The sequence below is a fragment of the Giraffa tippelskirchi genome, chromosome 6 (assembly GCF_054371585.1).
Source record: "Giraffa tippelskirchi isolate mGirTip1 chromosome 6, T2T-mGirTip1v1.2.pri, whole genome shotgun sequence".
Taxonomy (NCBI): Eukaryota; Metazoa; Chordata; class Mammalia; order Artiodactyla; family Giraffidae; genus Giraffa; species Giraffa tippelskirchi.
The window spans coordinates 42,822,240-42,843,548 of record NC_137280.1 but is presented as its reverse complement, the minus strand read 5'-3'; the positions used below and the strand labels follow the sequence as shown (position 1 = coordinate 42,843,548).

The 21,309-nt window shown below is 40.5% G+C and overlaps 1 protein-coding gene across 3 annotated transcripts in view; it reads right to left on the bottom strand.

Annotated features, from left to right (window-relative positions):
* Positions 1 to 21,309, bottom strand: part of EYA1 (EYA transcriptional coactivator and phosphatase 1) — a 659,176-nt gene that overhangs the window by 599,930 nt on the left and 37,937 nt on the right. For 2 of the 3 annotated variants that reach the window (XM_081501749.1, XM_081501707.1), the window contains exon 2: positions 7,883 to 8,008. The gene's annotated coding sequence lies outside the window, so the exon portion shown is untranslated. Of the gene's footprint in view, positions 1 to 4,279; positions 4,397 to 7,882; positions 8,009 to 21,309 lie in introns of all 3 variants that reach the window. The other variant, XM_081501709.1, reaches the window with a different exon arrangement.

The following is a 21,309-nucleotide window of genomic DNA, read 5'->3' as shown; positions in this document are numbered from 1 at the left end:
AAAGATATGGGGGTAAATTTTAGAATGTTGAACATTATACAGTGACTGTAGCCATGAAAGTAAAAAACTCTTGCTCCTTGGAAGAAAAGCTATGGCAAACCTAGACAGCATATTAAAAAGCAGAGACATCACTTTGTTGACAAAGATCCGTCTAGTCAAAGCTATGGTTTTTCCAGTAGTCATGTATGGATGTGAGAGTTGGACCATAAAGAAGGTTGAGCACTGAAGAATTGATGCTTTTGAACTGTGGTGCTGGAGATGACTCTTGAGAGTCTGTTGGACAGCAAGGAGATCAAACTAGTCAATCCTAAAGGAAATCAACCCTGAATAGTCATTGGAACAACTGATGCTGAAGCTGAAGCTCTAATACTTTGGCCACCTGATGAGAAGAGCTGACTCACTGGAATAGACCCTGATGCTGGGTAAGATTGAGGGCAGGAGGAGAAGGGGCAACAGAGAATGAGATGGTTGGATGGCATCATCAACTCAATGGACGTGAATTTGAGCAAACTCCGGGAGACAAGGAAGGACAGGGAAGACTGGCATGCTGCAGTTTATGGGGTTACCGTAAAGAGTTGGAACCACTTAGCAACTCAACAATACAGTGATTAGTTTATGGAGACTTTGGAAAAGAAGAACATAAGATTCTACACATAGTATTTGCCTAACCATAAAAAGACAAACATGGAATTCAGTTAATCTGGTCTGAGCAGCTTTCTATAGTCAAAAGGAGGGCCATGTACTGTCCCAGGTATGCTGCCTGGGGCTTGGGAAGTCTGTAGAGGGCAAAGTCAGGCTACTGTAGCACCTGCTCAATTTTCTATCCGTGAAAGGGCAGGTGGTGTGGCAGTTAAGAGCCTGGACTTTACAGCCAGGCAGACTTAGTTCAAATACCAGCTCTTCGTATTTGAACTGGGGGAACTTGAGTAAAGCCAACATCTCCATTTGCCCACTGGCACAGCACACCGTGGTGTGAGGGTTACCGGGTTCATGTATACAAAGCACTTGGAGCACTGCTTGGAACAGTTTCAAGATTCAAAGGATGCTCTCTATAGAGAGGCCAAGTGTCAGGCTGGGTGGATGCATCTCAGTGCCGGGGGCTGCCCAATTTGTTTTTCAAAGCTTTCTCTCATGGCTCTCAGAATCTATTGGAACTTTATTAACAAGAAAAGATGCTGAATTAAGAAGGGACGATGTGAGTTTTCAAGAGGCTTCTGGTGTCTGATTCATTCATTGTTAGGTTCTAAGAGAGTACTCCATACCTTGTGCCAACCAGGGTACCATTTGCTTCCTCTGCTCCTAAGTAAAAATATTTATGATTCAGGAGAAAAGACTATAGTGATTCCATCTGACTGAGAGAGCAGGAAGATTATAGGGAGTTGCTTGGGAGCCAATGTCCATTTTTACTAGACAGTTCTATGAAAGTATGAAATTTATAATGATCTGGAAGGATAGATGGGAACTTGAAGGTAATCTAAGAGAGAACCTTCCATCACAAGAAGACTATGAGCATGGGAAACAGAACACCATTTGTTAGCATTGTATCGCCTTGATGTGTTCATTCAGTAGCATTCACATTCATTTGACAGGTTTGGGAAACGAAAGCCTTCATGGTGATAGATTTTAAACGAGGGTTTCTCCCTTCACCCTGAAATGGGTGAATTCCCTATTTGGGAACGCTCATTGCAGACACCTTAGAGAAGGAGGGCAAGTACACAGTATCAAGTTTTCCTAGATTTAGAGGGAAAAAGAAACTGCAACAGAGATGTGCATACCAGGCAAAGAAGTTAGAATCCAAGAAGCAGGGTCTGGGGCTCTGGATACCAGGAAAGCTGGTCCCTCCCCAGGTCCCTGTTAGGGCAGCTGAATTCTGTTTCTCAGGTGTGCATTCCAATAATACTGCAAAAAGGGATTAGCCCCAAAGCACCTGTGATCGTCTAAGCTTGGGCTTAGACTTGGAACACAGCAAGATAAGCTTTTCCAGGAAGGAATTCTTGTTTAAACAGAACCCAGTGTTGTTTTCCCACGCTTTTCACTTACCACTGAGCCATCTTTTTCTTTTGTTTCTAAACAAACTTTCTGAGGGTCTCAAGCTGAAGCCCATCCTGATTCACTCACACTCACTAATCCCCTCACTTACAATAGTCTGAGGTTCTGAAAACCTGGATCTCTTACCCACCTGCTAGTCGTTAAAACAATTACATGGTTAGGAGCTCACAAACAAAGCAATTCATAATGGGCTCGGGTCCTATTTCCCCCTGGTCCCCTGTGAGGGCGGATGAATTATGTCCTTGTCCCCTCCAGGACTGGTGTCTCTGGAACAATGACACACACATAAAAGCGCAGAAGCGGGGAGTCTTTTTCACTGCTCTTGTCTGTCTGTATCCCAAAACCCTCACCTCACAGTAAGCTCTCATTCCCACGTTGTTGTTATCATTTCCTTAGAAAATCCAGTGATTTTCTGCTCCATTGCATGTTTTAGTTCATTAGTTCAACATTCAGCATGTATTTGTTGCATGCTTACTGTCCTTGGTAGCGGGGTGCAACTTTAAGTGGGCAAAGTCCTGGACCTTATGGAGTTGATGGTCTCAGGACTGTGTGGTTTGGCTGCAGCAGTGTTTTGCAAGCTGGATGGAAAGTGTTCCGAGGGTAAACATGATGCTTTCTAGTCTTCTTTTTAGTAAGAGCGTGAATTTCAATACCAACAATCCTTTGCATTCATTTCATAACTTGTAAAGAATTCTGGTCCTGGTGCTCGGTTTTGTTACTCCCAGTAGAAAGCACTATCTCCACTGGGGTTGGCCTTTTGTGACAAGAGGCAGCCTACCTTCTATTTCTCAGAGATCGTCAGAGTGTCCCATGGTGTGACAGATGGTGTGGCTCCTTTAAATTCACTAAAAAAATCATTTCTTACAGTAAAAGTCATATTGGAATAAAACATTAAAATGTACACAGAAGAACATAAATATTAAACTTAGAAGACAGGAAAAGGTAGCATTCTGGCTGCGGTGGGAGTGGGTGTGTGGGTTAAGCCCCTTTGCACAAAGAAACCTGGGAGCTGTCTTTTCATTGTGGCTTCAACCAGGAAGTTGATCTTACTTCCCCTGCCCAAGAAAGGTCTCTGTGGCTCAAGAACAGAGGCTTCTGGAAGAAAATGCTGTGGACTCAGGAAAAGAGAACACAGGGCATTTTTTTGGAGGTTGGGGTATGGAAACCCTTTTTATATACAGCTGATAAATTCATTCAACAAACATGAGCCAAACATCTCTGTGATAGGCTTTGTGCCAGGTTCTGTGTGAGGGGTGGTCTGGGGAGTGAGGATTGTACATAGGGAAATAACTGATTTTTCTTTTTTTGCTATGAATATTTTTTTTAAATTGAAGTATGGTCAACTTACAATACTATATTAGTTTCAGGTGTATAATATAGTTATTTGATATTTTAGATTATATTCCATATTAAGTTGTTATAGTGACTATATTCCCTGTGCTGTACACCACATCCTTGTATCTTATTTATTTTATACCTAATAGTTTGTATTTCTTAATCCCCTCCTCCCATCTTGCCTCTCCCTCCACCTCTCTCCCCACGGCTACTAGTTTGCTTCCTATGAGTCTGTTTTGGTTTTATTTATTCTATTTTTTAGATCCTACATATAAGTGAAAACATACAACTGACTTTTAATTTCAGGTGTGAACTTGGTATGGCTGCAGATACAACACTGAGAATCATGCAATAGTTACAAGGCTAACTGATGTAAGGAAACGAGAACCCCACTGCGTCCCAGGGTGACCAAGAGCAATTAGTAATACAAGCCAGAGGAGAAAAAAAGTGGAGAGAGGGTGTTAAGAAAACTCTAATTTGACTAGAACAGAGATAGTTACTGACAAAGAGATTAAAAAAATTTTCATTGAAGAGGAAATCAATATAACAGCACTATCACATATAAGTTGTACATGATTATGTTTAAATTAATTGCATAGTAAGCCATGTTAATTCAGCAATAGATATGTACTGAACATTAATACAATTAGCTCCCACTCTGAAGAAACACTAGGAGAGATTTTGATACTCAGAGCCCTCACCCGGACCAAATAAGTCAGAATTCTAGTGGTGGGGTACATATACCAGTATTACTTTAAAAGCTCATCCAGTGACTTGGATGTACACTCAAAGGTTGAGAACTATTGGCCTTGTGTGGTGCTTCTCGAGCCTCGCTGTATATTAGAATCACCTGGAGAACCTGTAGAGTGTACTGATTCTGGGTCCCACTACTGACCAATTGAATCTGACTGTAGGAGGATGAGGCTTCCCAGGTGGCTAGTAGCAAAGAATCTGCCTGCAAATGCCAGAGACGCGGGAGATGGAGGTTTGATCCATGGCTCGTGAAGATCCCCTGGAGGAGGAAATAGCAACCTACCCTAGTATTCTTACCTGGAAAATTTCATGGACAGAGGAGCCTGGTGGACTACAGTCCATGGGGTGCCAAAGTGACAGACATGACTAAGCAACTGAGTATGCATGCACACAGGAGGAAAGGGCCTGGACATCAGTAATTAACGGTCAGCATGGTTGTGAATCAGCCAATACCAGGCACTCCTGTTCAGTCGTTCAGTCATGCCCGACTCTTTGCGACCCCATGAACCGCAGCACGCCAGGCCTCCCTGTCCATCATCAACTCCCAGAGTCCACCCAAACCCATGACCATTGAGTTGGTGATGCCATCCAACCATCTCATCCTCTGTCATCCCCTTCTCCTCCTGCCCCCAATCTTTCCCAGCATCAGGGTCTTTTCAAATGAGTCAGCTCTTCACATGAGGTGGCCAAAGTATTGGAGTTTCAGCTTCAACATCAGTCCTTACAATGAACACCCAGGACTGATCTCCTTTAGGATGGACTGGTTGGATCTTCTTGCAGTCCAAGGGACTCTCAAGAGTCTTCTCCAACACCACAATTCAAAAGCATCAATTCTTTGGTGCTTAGCTTTCTTTATAGTCCAGCTCTCACATTCATACATGACCACTGGAAAAACCATAGCCTTGACTAGATGCACATTTGTTGGCAAAGGAATGTCTCTGCTTTTTAATATTCTGTCTAGGTTGGTCATAACTTTCCTTCCAAGGAGTGAGCATCTTTTAATTTCATGGCTGCAATCACCATCAGCAGTGATTTTGGAGCCCCATAAAACAAAGTCTGACACTGTTTTCACTGTTTCCCAATCTATTTGCCATGAAGTGATGGGACCAGATGCCATGATCTTAGTTTTCTGAATGTTGAGCTTTAAGACAACTTTTTCACTCTCCTCTTTCACTTTCATCAAAAGGCTCTTTAGTTCTTCTTCACTTTCTGCCATAAGGGTGGTGTCATCTGCATATCTCAGGTTATTGATATTTCTCCTGGCAATCTTGATTCCAGCTTGTGCTTCCTCCAGCCCAGCATTTCTCATGATGTACTCTGCATATAAGTTAAATAAGCAGGGTGACAATATACAGCCTTGACGTACTACTTTTCCTATTTGGAACCAGTCTGTTGTTCCATGTCCAGTTCTAACTGTTGCTTCCTGACCTGAATACAAGTTTCCCAAGAGGCAGGTCAGGTGGTCTGGTATTCCCATCGCTTTCAGAATTTTCCACAGTTTATTGTGATCCACACAGTCAAAGGCTTTGGCATAGTCAATAAAGCAGAAATAGATGTTTTTCTGGAACTCTCTTGCTTTTTGGATGATCCATCAGATGTTGGCAATTTGATCTCTGGTTCTTCTGCCTTTTCTAAAACCAGCTTGAACACATGGAAGTTCACGGTTCACGTATTGCTGAAGCCTGGCTTGGAGAATTTTGAGCATTACTTTACTAGCATGTGAGATGAGTGCAATTGTGCGGTAGTTTGAGCATTCTTTGGCATTGCCTTTCTTTGGAATTGGAATGAAAACTGACCTTTTCCAGTCCTGTGGCCACTGCTGAGTTTTCCAGGTTTGCTGGCACACTGAGTGCAGCACTTTCACAGCGTCATCTTTCAGGATTTGAAATAGCTCAACTGGAATTCCATCACTTCCACTAGCTTTGTTTGTAATGATGCTTCCTAAGACCTACTTGACTTCACATTCCAGTATGTCTAGCTCTAGGTGAGTGATCACACCATCATGATTATCTGGGTCATGAAGATCTTTTTTGTACAGTTCTTCTGTGTATTCTTGCCACCTCTTCTCAATATCTTCTGCTTCTTTTAGGTCCCTACCATTTCTGTCCTTTATTGAGCCCATCTTTGCATGAAATATTCCCTTGATATCTCTAGTTTTCTTGAAGAGATCTCTAGTCTTTCCCATTCTGTTGTTTTCCTCTATTTCTTTGCATTGATTGCTGAGGATGGCTTTCTTATCTCTCTTTGCTATTCTTTGGAACTCTGCATTCAAATGGATATATCTTTCCTTTTCTCATTTGCTTTTCATGTCCCTTCTTTTCACAGCTATTTGTAAGGCCTCCTCCGATAGCCATTTTGCTTTTTTGCATTTATTTTTCTTGGGGATGGTCTTGCTCCCTGTCTCCTGTGCAATGTCACGAACCTCCATCCATAGTTCATCAGGCACTCTGTCTATCAGATCTAGTCCCTTAAATCTATTTCTCACTTCCACTGTATAGTCAAAAGGGATTTGATTTAGGTCATACCTGAATGGTCTAGTGGTTTTCTCCACTTTCTTCAATTTCAGCCTGAATTTGGCAATAAGGAGTTCATGATCTGAGCCACAGTCAGCTCCCGGTCTTGTTTTTGCTGACTGTGTAGAGCTTCTCCATCTTTGGCTGCAAAGAATATAATCAATCTGATTTTGATATTGACCATCTGGTGATATCCATGTGTAGGCTGTTCTCTTGTGTTGTTGGAAGAGGGTGTTTGCCAGGACCAGTGCGTTCTCTTGGCAGAACTCTATTAGCCTTTGCCCTGCTTCATTCTGTACTCCAAGGCCAAATTTGCCTGTTACGCCAGGTGTTTCTTGACTTTCTACTTTTGCATTCCAGTCCCCTATAATGAAAAGGACATCTTTCTTGGGTGTTAGTTCTAGAAGGTCCTGTAGGTCTTCATAGAACTGTTCAACTTCAGCTTCTTCAGTGTTACTGGTCAGGGAATAGACTTGGATTACCGTGATATTGAATGGTTTGCCTTGGAAATGAACAGAGATCATTCTGTCATTTTTGAGATTGCATCCAAGTACTGCATTTTGGACTCTTTTGTTGACCATGATGGCTACTCCATTTCTTCTAAGGGATTCCTGCCCACAGTAGTAGATATAATGGTCATCTGAGTTAAATTCACCCATTCCAGTCCATCTTAGTTCACTGATTCCTAGAGTGTCGATGTTCACTCTTGTCATCTCCTGTTTGACCACTTCCAATTTGCCTTGATTCATGGACCTAACATTCCAGGTTCCTATGCAATATTGCTCTTTACAGCATCAAACTTCACTTCTATCACCAGTCTCATCCACAGCTGGGTGTTTTCTTTTTGCTTTGGCTCCATCCCTTCATTCTTTCTGGAAAATTCATTCATTTCTCCACTGATCTCCAGTAGCATATTGGGCACCTACTGACCTGGGGAGTTCATCTTTCAGTGTCCTATCTTTTTGCCTTTCATGCTGTTCATGGGGTTCTCAAAGCAAGAATACCGAAGTGGTTTGCCATTCCCTTCTCCAGTGGACCACATTCTGTCAGACCTCTCCACCATGACCCATCCATCTTGGGTGGCCCCATATGGCGTGGCTTAGTTTCATTGAGTTAGACAAGGCTGTGGTCCATGTTATCAGATTGGCTAGTTGTCTGTGATTGTAGTTTTAGTCTGCCTGCCCTTTGATCCCCTCTCTCAGTGCCTACTGTCTTACTTGGGTTTCTCTTACCTTGGACGTGGGGTCTCTCTTCAGGGCTGCTTCAGCAAAGCGCAGCCGCCGCCCCTGACCTCACACGTGGGGTAGCTCCTCTTAGCCACTCGTGTGCTGTCGCAGCCGCCCCACTCCTGTTAGGTGCTTGCAAACAGAAAACAAAGCTAGTGAGCAAATATAACATCACTCATGCCCTCATAGTACTTCAGATTTAATGCAAAAGAGAGGCAAAGAACATGTTAAAACAATACAATTATGATACACTGAAATAAGTATGGTGATGAAAACCAAAAGATGGAAAGAATTGGAAATTATGGTGGAGTGTGAGGAAATGACTGAAATTAGGCAGAATGGTCAGAGAGGTGACATTTAACTTAGAAATTAAAGGAAGACAGAGTTCTAGTATTTGGAATTTAAAGAGAGTTGGCGGGGAGAAGAAATAGGGAGTAGATATTTCCAGGTAATCCAAACACGTGCAAAGGCCCTGGGGTGAGACAAAACTAGACATGTCCAAGGAAGGCTTCTCCCTGGCAGGGAATAAAGACGGAAATAAGTGATACAAGATGACCTGGAGAAACTTCACAGGGGCCTGTCATGCCATGTTAAAGAACTTGTATCTCACTTTAGCTTAATGAAAGTGAAAGTCACTCAGTTGTGTCTGACTCTTTGCCACCACATGGACTATACAGTCCATGGAATTCTCCAGGTCATAATACTGAAGCCTTTCCCTTCTCAAGTGGATCTTCCCAACCCAGGGATCAAACCCAGGTCTCCCTCATTGCAGGCAGATTCTTTACCATCTGAGCCACCAAGGAAGCCCTTAAGCTTAATAGAATTTATCAAAGACTTTTAAGCAGGCATGTGAGATACTTCCATTATTTTTTTCCAAAGGTCAAGCAAGAGATGGGAGAGGCTTGGATGATGATGATGCAGTGGAGATATAGAAAGATACCCCCTACTGGCTGGTAACTACATGTGATTTTTAAGTAACAGAGACCTGGGGTAAAGGTTATTTAATACAGAAATTCAGTTTTCTCTTACATAACAAGCATTCCAGGGCTGAAATGGCGGCTTCTTGAGTTTTTACCTCGACCTTCCCTAAAAAGTGCCTGTACCCTCAAAGTAATTTCATGATTGCAACATGGCTGATGCAGCCCTAGTCAGCATTCCCTAGCCAGGAGTAACAGGAGATGTGGGGGCATGGCACCCACTCCAGTATTCTTGCCTGGAGAATCCCCATGGACAGAGGAGCCTGGTGGGCTACAGTCCACCGGATCGCAAGGAGTCAGACATGACTGAGTGACTAAGCACACACAAAGGAGACTAAAAAGTCATGCTAACTAAATGCAATGTGGGATTCTGGGGTGGATCCTGGAACAGAATTAAGGACATTATTAGAAAATCTGGTGAAATCTGAACAAAGTCTGTACATTAACAGTATTGTACCTAAGTTACTTTTTTAAACTTTGGTAGCTATACCATAGTTATGCAAGGTGTTAAAATCAGGGAAATATACAGAAAGCTGAATGAAGGGTATATGAAAATCTGGACTATTTTTGCAACTTTTCTCTAAGCCTAAAAGTTATTTTAAAATAAAAAGTTTTTAAAAATCTATGTGATAAACATAACTCCATAAAGCAACAACCAATGCCACTGTGGTCTCCTAAATGCCATTTTGGATACCCAGGTAACATCTCATAATTATTGATTCTGAAGTTTACTAACTCAAGGGAGAAATGCAAACACTGAAACTGCAATGTACATTACCATTAATGTATCAATCATTACCAATCATCATCAGATATTTCAAACTGTTCCTCTCTATTCAGTTCCAGCTCACAGTTACAATTTAAAAAAGTAATTCTGTACTACTGAGGCTATATCTAAAAATGGTTGGTGAAGAGTTGCTTTGTAGTATTTTTGTCTGCTTAAGTTAACTTCCTACAATGTGACAGTTTCAGACAGCCTAATAAATAGGAATTATTTTCTTTTCTTCCAAATGCCTTAAAATAATGTGCACAAACCTCAGTGGGTTTTGTTGTTAGACTTAAATCTAGAGACATATACTTAAGAAAATGAAGTTTCCACATATAAGTTCACATGAAAAATTGACAAAACAAAGAGAAACATCTAGATGACAGTTTATATGAAATACTCAAACTAACCCTATAAAGTATTTTAATTCATTATGAGTTTGTTAATTTTCTATCACTTTTATTATTAAATGTGTTTATGTGCTCAGTCTTGTCCGACTCTTTGTGACCCCATGGATGACAGCCTGCCAGGCTCCTGGGTCCATGGGTTTCTCCAGGCAAGAATACTTGAGTGGGTTGCCATTTCCTCCTCCAGGGAATTTTCCTGACCCAGGAATTAAACCTGTGTCTCCTAAGTTTCCTGCATTGATAGGTAGATTCTTTACCACTGCACCACTTGGGAAGTCCTTATTATTAAATAAATGTATTAAATTTTTTATTTAAAAAATGTTAAAGTACAGAGTTTAGCAGTTTCAGTATCATATTTTATGACATGAGTCAGCCCAATTATACAATTTTTAAAAACTATGAGTGAAATAAAAAAAATAAATAAATAAAAACTATTTTCAGCTGCCATAGTGACCTACTTTTTATATCTGGGAAACACTGTCATCTAGTAAGTGAGAGTCTAAAAGAAAGTTAGACAAATACTTATTAGAGCTTTGCAAAACAAACAAACAAAAAATACTTGTAGCTGACAAGTATCTGTAATTTCTTCTTTCCAAAATATATCTCTAGAACACAGTTACTTCCTATTAGTACAAATATAGTTCCAAAACATTTCCAGAAACTGATAAACACAGAAGATCGTAGTCTTTACTCAAAAATGTTCCTAAAATTCTGCAACCTCGAAAATGAATAACTACATTTTTTGATAAGCAAATGCATGTATCCCAACAATAAAGGGAACTGGAATTATCTTGTGATATTCTCCCCAAAGTAACTCATATTGAAGAAGTAAAACTGCTCAAGGTCAATCAGCCTAATCTGAAAGACAGGAAGTTTACCCTCCATTTCCCAACTGATTCTCTTTAATTTGGAAGCTACACTGACAGGTGGCCTCAACACTTAGGGCATTACAGACCACCTTGAAGGTCTCAGTGCCAGTAGCCTTTGAAGTCAGAATAATCAACAAGCCATTCGATACCTGATCAGAGGAAACCTCCCCATGGAGAAGGCAGTCTCTCAGGTAGACTGATTGTCTATCAAATACGAAGAACTCGATACAGTTTGCTGAGCCAATTTATAGACTTAATAGAACTCTAAAACAGAGACAAATGGACATTACAAACTGATTTTCAGTGCTCTTACTTTCTACATGTGTTAATATATTTTCTTTCAAGAGTACATAAAGCATCAACCAAAAAAAATAATCCTTTTCTAATAATGAAGGGAAGAAAAATAGTTTGTATTTTATGGGCAGATAAAGTTCCTCTTCTTATATGGGTACATGGTAAATAGTTTGATCAAATATTTTGAATAAGAGGTCATCTATGGTCATATATAGTACAGAGAAAAAAATTAATTGTTTTGCCTTGATGTGTGAATAAATGGAGAAAAGAATTTTCATTCTTGGGAAGGAATTGATGTTTTCCTATCAGGACAAAATAAAGTTTTCTGGACTTCAAGTATTCTCTGTGATGATGGTTATTAAGATTTCTATTCACCAAATATGATTCCAGTTGCATTTATTAAGTTCTTAGTTGAGTATTTTTCTCTTAATTGGGCAGATAAATTTATGTCTTTACCTTAAATGGCCAACACTTCCTGTTCAACACTTCCTGAGGAATAATTTATAATTGCATCATGTGCTCAGAAAAGGACCTAACACTATTTGCATGTATATTTGTGGCACTCACATTGTCACTGTTCATACCAATTACACTTAATATAATAGTCACTACAATATTCACATCAGTTCAACTTGATACAACAGTTTCTAAGCCCCACCTATATTTCACTCACTGGACCAGGGGCTGGAAACGGAATTCCATGGATTGATTGTAGTAGCTTTCCCACTAGTATTGACAAATGTCACGCATGGGCAATCTCCCCAAAGCGAATGATGTGTTTGAAATCCTCTGCATGACTGCAGTTCTCAGAAAATCATTTTTCTAGTTCATAGGAATACTTAACCTTGTGGAATATGAAGAGATTCCCATTAGCAGAGACAGCTGCTATGATTCATCACATGCACTGGAAAAAAAATACTGCTATTGTTAATCTGTATCTTATCTATGATAACCTTCTTGCCTCTTAAGAAACTCAAATACAGTGAAGGAAGAGATGACAATTGATTGGGTAGGGACTTCCCTAGTAGATAGGAATCCGTCTGCCAGTGCAGGGGACACGGGTACAGTTCCTGCTCCAAGAAGGTTCCATATGCCATGGGGCAACTAAGCCCTTATACCACAACTACTGAGCCCACCCTCTAGAGCCACGAACCACAACCACTGAGCTCGTGTGCCACAACTACTGAAGCCCACACACCTTAGAGCCTACATGTTGCAACTACTGAAGCCCATGCACCTAGAGTCTGTGCTCTGTGACAAGAGAAGCCACCACAATGAGAAGCTGGTGCACTGCAGCAAAGAGTAGCCCTTGCTCACCACAACTAGAGAATGCCCACAAGTAGCAACGAAGACTCAGCACAGCCAAAATTAAAATAGATAAGTTACAATAAAAAAAATTAAATGGGTAAGAAAAGTAATTTTTTAAATACAAATCAGTAGCATTGGAAATGTTCCAAAATAGCTGAAATCTCATCTCTCTGTGGTGCCTGGATACAATGACCGTTTGCCTCATCGTCAGTGAGCATTTGCCACCTGATAGTTGCCACATGGTTCTATGGCAGACTTAAACATAGGCCCTAGAGTCAGGCCATGAATCAAGTTCCAACTCTGCCAATTAATAGTTGAGTGAACTTAAACTGATTACTTGAGTTTTCAAAGTCTCAGTTCCCTCATTAGCAAAATATGGGTAGTATTATACTTACCATAATCTGAGACTCTCGTGAAGATGAATGAGAGTGCGTGTAAAGTGTTAGCACGTGGCTTAGAACAGAATCAATATTTGATGTTATGTAGCTTCTATTTTTATTTGGAAATGTTCAACTTTTCCTCAGAGCTACTTGGCAAAGCATATAGTATTTTTCAAGGCTCTCAGCTTCTGTACTTATTGTTCCTATTTAGCTATTAAACCACTGCTGTTCTTTACTCCCTCCGGTTATTAATATATCCTAACTTCCAGAGCTCAAAAAAGATACTTCAGGAGTAGATGAATTCAGGACTTTGAGAATTTTCTGTCACGAAATAGGAGATTTTTTTTTTTTTTGTAAAAATTTTTTTGACTACTATTCTGCAGGGGTTATAATGCAAAGATATTTAATCTGAGTAACAGAAGGAAAATTGTGGTTGAGGAAATCTGGCTCAGAATAATATGTTGAGAACAGTGACAAGAGACAGAGAAGGCAATGACAGAGACTGTTAAAATAATCCAGCCACTAACTAGAGCAAAAGAAAAGTGAAAGCATAAGGAAAACGGATACATGATTTGAAGAGATGAACACCCCCCCCCAAATGAACCCAATACCATTAACAAAAGCACCAAGAAAGATCAAACATTTAGGAAAAAATAATCTGACAAAATATGCACAGGATCCATGTCCCGACAACTATAAGGCACTGATGAAAGAAACCAAAGACCAAAATAAATGGAGAGATAAACCATATTCATCTACCCAAAGGCTCAATATTGTTACGACACTGATTTCCCCCAACCTGATCTACAGATTTGATGCATTCCCATCAACATACCAGCAGGGTGTTTTTTTGTAGATACTGACAAACCCAATTTAAAAAAAAATTTTGAAAAGCAAAAACCCACAGAAAGCCAGAACAGCCAGAATAATTTTGAAAAATAAAAAGAAAGTCAAAGAACTACATGATTTCAAGAATTACTATAAAGCTGAAGTAATCATGAGAGGCAGTCCTGGCAAAAAGATAGACACCTAGATCATTGCCACAGAAAGACAGAGCCCAGAAACAGATACACATATAAATTGTCAACTTGGGCAAGTGGTTTTTGCCAAAGTCCAAAGACAACTTGGTGGGGGGAAAAAAATAGCTTTTTCCAACAAATCCTTCTGGGACAACTGAATCTCTACATGTAAAAAATATGAACTTCAGCTCATATCTTGCATATATACAAAAATTAATTTAGAATGGATTCTGGACTTAAATATATAAAGTCCAAAACTATAAAACTAAAACTTCTAGATGAAAACATAGATGAAATGTTTATTGCCTTGGTTAGGCAAAGATTTCTTAGATATGTACCAAAAGCACTATCCACAAAAGAAAAAAAAATGATAACTCAGATTTCATCAAAATGCAAAGCTTCTGTAAAAGATATCCTTAAGAGAATAAAAAGCCACAGACTAGAAGAAAATATTTGCAAATTACATATTCACAAAGAACTTTGTCAAGTATTTATAAAGAACTCTTGGGCTTCCCTGATAGCTCAGTTGGTAAAGAATCCACCTGCAATGCAGGAGACCCTGGTCCGATTCCTGGGTTGGGAAGATCTGCTGGAGAAGGGATAGGTTACCCACTCCTATATTCTTGGGCTTCCCTTGTGGCTCAGTTGGTAAAGAATCTGCCTGCAATGTGGGATACCTGGGTTCGATTGCTGGGTTGGGAAGAACCCCCAGAGAAGGGAAAGGTTCCCCACTCCAGTATTGTGGCCTAGAGAATTCCATGGACTGTATAATCCATGGGGTCACAAAGAGTCGGACACAACTGAGCAACTTTCACTTTCACTTTCTCAAAACTAAACAATAAGAAAATCAACAGCTTAATTTGAAAAAATGAGCATAAGATTGGAACTGATATTTCACAAAAGAAGATAACAGGTTGGCATATAACCACATGAAAAGATGGTCAACATTATTAGCCATTAGAGAAATACTAATTTAAATCAACATGGTGGTGCAGTTCATGCCTGCTCAGTTGTATCCTGCTTTTTGCAACCCTGGTGGACTGTAGCCCACAAGGCTCCTCTCTCCATGAGATTTCCCAGACAAGAATACTGGAGTGGGTTGCCATTTCCTCCTCCAGGGGGTCTTCCTGAGCTAGGGACAGAACCTATGTCTCCTATGTCTCCTGTATTGGCAGACAGATTCTTTACCACTGGGTCACCTGGGAAGTCCCATGGTATATCGCTAAAAACCTATGAGAATGTCTAAAATTAAAAACTGAGAATGTCAAGTGATGTAGAGCATACAGAACAACTGGAACTCTCCAACTTTGCTGGTGGGAACACAAAGTGGTGCAGCCATTTGGGGAAAGAGCTTGGCAGTTTCTTACAACGTTGAACATACATACTTGCCACATCATTCAGCAACTACATACATAAGAGAAATGAACACTTATATATACACAAATATCTTGTACATGAACGTTTCCAGTGTCTCTACTCATAATCACACACACTAGAATGACAAATGAAAAAGAAAGAATAAAACTAGAAAAATAAAAAATACATTGGAAAAAATAAAAATGAAACAACACAAGAGCAAAAAATAAAATTGAATTAAAATTAAAAAAATAGATAAATAACTGGAACAACCCCAAATACCCTTCAACTGAAAAATAGATAAACTGAGATTCACCACACAATGGAATACTACTCAACAAGGAAAAATTTTCTATAGAGAAAGCAACAGGGAGGATGTGATGGTAGTATGATAAGTAAAAGAAGTCCGACTCAAAAGCTACATACTGTAAGTTTCTATTTAATGACATTGTATAAAAGGCAAAATTTGAGGAACCAAAAATAGATCAGTAGCTGCCAGGGGATGAGAGTGGGACCAGGGGTTAGTTACAAAGGAGTGGTGTGAGAAAATCTGAGGAGGTGATAGAACATTTCTGTATCTGAAATTGCTGGTTGTTACAAAACTACATGCTGAAGCTGTATGTCTATGCCTATAGACCTGTCCAAAAAAGAGTTCATTTTACTGCACATACATTTTTTTAAGTGAGTAAAATAAAACAACAACAACAAAAGTCAAGGTGTTAGAGCTGGTATGGCTAAAAAGAAAAGATTAAAAGGGTAAACACTATAAAAGATCTCAGAAAAGTAGAAAGAAAACCAAAAATATGTAGAGTCGTGGGAGGGAAAGGAAAAGAGCCTTTCTAGAAGCAGATGATGGCAAACGCAGTCAATGATAAAAAATGTTATTGTTGATTTTAGGAAGACCTGTTTGAGCAGAAGAGTTCGCCCATGTAGCAACTACTTTATTCTTTCCTAGGTCAGCAACACACTAGTTTGACATTTAACTAACCACTATCATATGGGGTCTGGACTTCACAGGTGGTGCTAGTGGTAAAGAACCCATCTGCCAATGCAGGAGACATGAGAGATGCAAGTTCAATCCCTGGGTTAGGAAGATCCCCTGGAGGAGGGCATGGCAACCCATTCCAGTATTCTTGCCTGGAGAACTTCTTGGACAGAGGAGCTTGCCAGGCTATAGTCTACAGGGTCACAAATCGTCGGATGTGACTGAAGTGATTTAGCATACAACGATAAGAAAAGACTAGGGTAGTTACTAGATGAGGCTTCAGGTTCAAGAGACGAAGTTTTAAAGTTGGGGATAGGCTTAAGAATGTAAGATACAGGGGCAAAGGATTCACAGAGGAAGAGGAGACTGAAGAAGTTGATGGAAGAGAGGACATGGCCCCTCAGAAGATGAAAAGAGAAGTTAGCCTTGAAGGAAGGGGAGTGAGTGACCTCTTTTCTCTTGAGTGGGGGAAAAGGCCAGAGCTAAAACAGAGCACCTCAGGTGGCACTAGTGGTAAAGAATCCACCTGCCCATGGCACCTCACTCCAGTATTCTTGCCTGGAAAACTCCATAAACATAGGAACCTGTGGGCTACACCCTTGGGGTTGCAAAGAGTTGGACACGGCTGAGCATCTGAGCACAAAGACAGTGAAACAGAGACACCGAGAGACAAAGGGCTGACCCTGAGGTGATTATTCCAAATGGCTCTGCACTTCATTCTTTTCCTCTAGTGGTTATAAGTCTTCATACAGTTTATTTCTTGCTGTGGTAACTTCAAAACTGCTGGTGTGAGTTTCTGTTGTTTTCCTTTTGTAGCTTGTCTTGAGTAAGCGAACCCTACTCACTGATGTATTCAGGAACGTGTTAAATTAGTGCCCCCTTGTGGCCTCAGGGAAGAATGGGGCCCATTGTATTGACTACATCTGCAAACACCAGCCGCTAGACTCAAGATGCTCTATGAAAGACCACATCCATCGGCTGTTTCTTCCCCCTAAAGTAACGAAGATTTAGTCAAGCGTCGCCTTGAATAAACTGTTTTTTTGTTGTTGTTTAGTCACTAAGTCATGTTCAGCTCTTCTGTGACCTGACCAGGGTCCTCTGTCCGTGGGATTTTCCAGGCAAGAATACTAGAGTGAGCTGCCATTTTCTTCTCCAGGGGATTTTCCATAACCAGGGATCAAACCCACATCTCTTGCATTGGCAGGTGTAATCTTTACCATTAAGCCACCAGGAAGTCCAACAGGGATAATGTGCAAGGAGAAATGTTAATAATGAGTAAAAATAATGTTTGAATGAATTCTACTTCCAGATGTGTTCAAGTACGTTCATAGCTTTCATTCAGACAAGACTTGTGAGTATATAACTTCTGGCATCAACAGAAAAAGGAGAGTAAAAATGGTTCTGAAATTGCTGACAATTCCTAAGCTGTTACTTAAATGGGCATCATTCATAAATCTGTTTGTAAGGCTATGGACCAATGACTGAAGCAATGGAAGCCAATTTGCTATGGTGTTTGGAATGAGAGACTTGGGATGTAGATGTTCAACTTCAGCAAACTCAAGGCAATTTTTCATGAAAAGGCCTAAGAATTGATCAAATTTGACATATGTCATACCATGTTTGCCAATTAAATAAAAACCCTACAGAGACACACATAGTGCTTTAATTGCAAAAATAACACCTACACTCAGGAGAAGTACAGCAAGAATCCTCATGATTCCCATTACCTCTAATTGGAATCAAACAGCAAAATCCCTGACCTCCATCAGGCATATTCATTTCACAGCTGACATTTGTTGTTTTTTTTTTTTTCTCAGCTGATATTTTAAAATTATCACACAGGCAGAAAAACGTTTTAGGACTCTGTTTGGTTCAATGTTCTAGCCTTGACTTGTAGGATTACATTCAGAGGCCAGGCCGAGTCCTTTCTCCACACTACTTTAGAGCCATATGGCCAAATGAAAACAGAATCAGGTCATTGTAGCTTTTCCTTCTAAGCTGTCTTGTAAATGGGAAAGTGCTGTGGTGAAGCAGAGAGAATTTCCACACTCATAACCAGCAAACAAAGAAATAAATTACTTTATGGTTTCCATCCTTAAATGGAAACAAAATGGCCTCCTCTTTGACTCATGACAATTTAGTCCATTTCATCCAAGTTGTTCCCAGAGGTCAAGCCCTTCCAGATCTGGAAATGATTTAATATGGCAAAAGTGAGCAGCAGGATGTACCCAAATATTTATATTCAGGTTGACTGTAAAAGGCTGATAACCTGAAAGCTGAAATTTATAACAGCTTCAGGGCTACTGTGGTATTTATTTCTTGAATTGGCCTGGTTGAGGATTAATAAATCTATTGAGAAGTACCATGGGGAATTCCTTCTCAGGCTATTTGAATGGTAAAGAAGAATTTAAGTAATGTGGCTGATAGCTGAAATGGTACCTGATGACTTCACTGAGTCAAACAGCAGCAAACACCTAAATAAAAACTAAAAAATGCAGTAAATTCCCCTAGATATTTGACTTGTCTATTTGCCAAATACACAAAAATACATAAAAGTATAGACACAATAAGTTGCTTGTGATATTGTTCTCAGGATCCATTGGAATTTTTTATGGAGAAACTACCTTATCAGTTCAGTTCAGTTCAGTCTCTCAGTCGTGTCCTATTCTTTGTGACCCCATAAACTGCAGCATGCCAGGCCTTGCTGTCCATCACCAACACCCAGAGTTTACCCAAATTCATGTCCACTGAGTTGGTGATGCCATCCAAACATCTCATCCTCTGTCATCCCCTTCTCCTCCCATCCCCAATCTTTCCCAGCATCAGGGTCTTTTCAAATGAGTAGGCTCTTCACATGAGATGGCCAAAGTATTGGAGTTTCAGCTTCAACATCAGTCCTTACAATGAACACCCAGGACTGATCTCCTTTGGGAAGGACTGGTTGGATCTCCTTGCAGTCCAAGGGACTCTCAAGAGTCTTCTCCAACACCACAGTTCAAAAGCATCAATTCTTCTCTGCTCAGCTTTCTTTATCATCCAACTCTCACATCCATACATGACTACAGGAAAAACTATAGCCTTGACTAGACAGACCTTTGTTGGCAAAGTAATGTCTCTGCTTTTTAATATGCCGTCTAGGTTGGTCATAACTTTCCTTCCAAGAAGTAAGCGTCTTTCAATTTCATGGCCGCAGTCACCATCAGCAGTGATTTTGGAGCCCCCCAAAATAAAGCATGTCACTGTTTCATTGTTTCCCCATCTATTTGCCATGAACTGATGGAACCGGATGTCATGATCTTAGTTTTCTAAATGTTGAGTTTTAAGTGAAATTTTTCACTCTCCTCTTTCACTTTCATTAAGCGGCTCTTTAGTTCTTCGTCCTCTGCCATAAGGGTGGTGCTATCTGCATATCTGAGGTTATTGATATTTCTCTCAGCAATCTTGATTCCAGCTTGTGCTTCATCCAGCCCAGCATGTCACATGATGTACTCTGCATATAAGTTAAATAAGCAGGGTGACAATACACAGCCTTGACATACTCCTTCCCCAATTTGAAACCAGTCTGTTGTTCCATGTCCAGTTCTAACTGTTGTTTCTTGACCTGCATACAGATTTCTCAGGAGGCAGGTCAGGTGGTCTGGTATTCCCATCTCTTTCAGAATTTTCCATAGTTTGTTGTGATCCACACAGTCAAGGGCTTTGGCGTAGTCAATAAAGCAAAAGTAGATGTTTTTCTGGAACTCTCTTGCTTTTTTTGATGATCCAGTGGATGTTGGCAATTTGATCTCTCATTCCTCTGCCTTTTCTAAAACCAGCTTGAACATCTGGAAGTTCACTGTTCATGTACTGTTGAAGCCTGGCTTGGAGAATTTTGAGCATTACTTTGCTAGCGTGATTTCTGCTTTATTGACTATGCCAAAGCCTTTGACTGTGTGGATCACAATAAACTGTGGAAAATTCTGAAGGAGATGGGAATACCAGACCATCTGAGCTGTCTCTTGAGAAACCTGTATTCAGGTCAGGAAGCAACAGTTAGAACTGGACATGGAACAACAGACTGGTTCCAAATAGGAAAAGGAGTACGTCAAGGCTATATATTGTCACCCTGCTTATTTAACTTATATGCAGAGTACATCATGAGAAACGCTGGGCTGGAAGAAACACAAGCTGGATTCAAGACTGCTGGGAGAAATATCAATAACCTCAGATATGCAGATAACACCACCCTTATGGCAGAAAGTGAAGAAGAACTAAAGAGCCTCTTGATGAAAGTGAAAGAGGAGAGTGAAAAAGTTGGCTTAAAGCTCAATGTTCAGAAAACTAAGATCATGGCATCTGGTCCCATCACTTCATGGGAAATAGATGGGGAAACAGTGGAAACAGTGTCAGACTTTGTTTTTTTTTGGCTTCAAAATCACTGCTGATGGTGATTGCAGCCATGAAATTAAAAGACGCTTACTCCTTGGAAGGAAGGTTATGACCAACCTAGATAGCATATTTAAAAGCAGAGACATTACTTTGCCGACAAAGGTCCATCTGGTCAAGGCTATGGTTTTTCCAGTGGTCATGTATGGATGTGAGAGTTGGACAGTGAAGAAAGCTGAGTGTTGAAGAATTGATGTTTTTGAACTGTGGTGTTGGAGAAGTCTCTTGAGAGTCCCTTGGACTGCAAGGAGATCCAACCAGTCCATCCTAAAGGAGATCAGTCCTGGGTGTTCATTGTAAGGACTGATGTTGAAGCTGAAACTCCAATACTTTGGCCACCTCATGCCAAGAGTTGACTCATTGGAAAAGACCCTGATGCTGGGAAGGATTGAGGGCAGGAGGAGAAGGGGACGACAGAGGATTAGATGGTTGGATGGCATCACCGACTCATTGGACATGGGTCTGGGTAAACTCCGGGAGTTGGTGATGGATAGGGAGGCCTCGCGTGCTGCGATTCATGGGGTCACAAAGAGTCGGACATGACTGAGCGACTGAACTGAACTGAGATGAGTGCAATTGTGTGGTAGTTTGAGCATTCTTTAGCATTGCCTTTCTTTGGGATTGGAATGAAAACTGACCTTTTCCAG